Source organism: Triticum dicoccoides, chromosome 6B (assembly GCF_002162155.2).
Source record: "Triticum dicoccoides isolate Atlit2015 ecotype Zavitan chromosome 6B, WEW_v2.0, whole genome shotgun sequence".
Lineage (NCBI taxonomy): Eukaryota > Viridiplantae > Streptophyta > Magnoliopsida > Poales > Poaceae > Triticum > Triticum dicoccoides.
Window position 1 is genome coordinate 715,755,434 of NC_041391.1, and position 894 is coordinate 715,756,327.

The window sequence follows — 894 nt, forward strand, 5'->3', positions numbered from 1 at the left end:
CGGCAGGTCGGGGTGGGGGGTGCGGCGGCGGCGCAGGTCGGGGTCGGGGGGTGCGGCGGCGGCAGCTCGGGTCGTGGGTGAGTAAGTGAGTGGATGGGGAAGAACGTGAGGGGATAAGGTCAACTATGCCGACGGCTAAGCCGTCGGCATAGCTCAGGGCGCCACGTGGCACCTATGCCGACGGCTTAGCCGTAGGCATACTTATTTATTTATTTTATTAGCCACGTCACCGATCCGCGTATAAGCTTCCCTATGGCCGCAGCTATGCCGACGGCTTTGCCGTCGGCATATTTTTATTTTCACTTTTCTTATTTTGTATAAATTTTGTAATGTTTTCTTATTTTTTATAAATATTTTAATGTTTTCTTATACATATTTTTTACATGCAGAACATTATTTAAAATGTACCATATATTTTCTTTAATGATTTGAAACATTATTTTTAATGACATGATCTTTTTTTATATTGTACAACAATTTTCTAGAATATCACGTATATTTTTTTCTATGGTCTCGTGAAAGGTGATACATAGGAAAGCAACTGATTGAGGGGTACCGGCGGTAGTTTCCCCCCTCCAGGTGCCGGCGGCGGCGCCGTCCGTGAGGGGGGCCACGCACCGGAGACGCGTGCGGCATCTTCGGACATGCCACAACACCACCCCGCATGTATGAGGTCCCGGTACGACGCTCCGGTGGCATTGCTACCCCCCAGGGCCCCCGTCCCGCCTAACCCTGGAGCGGTTGACCACGGGATCTAGCCCTTTGACTTTGCACGGATGGGCTTTGACCAGTGGACCTCTCCACCCGGTTGTGTCGGGTCGGCCCAGAGGGACACCGGGGAGCAACATCTGGGCCCAAACCACAGCTAAATCCACTCCGTGTAGACCCGATGCG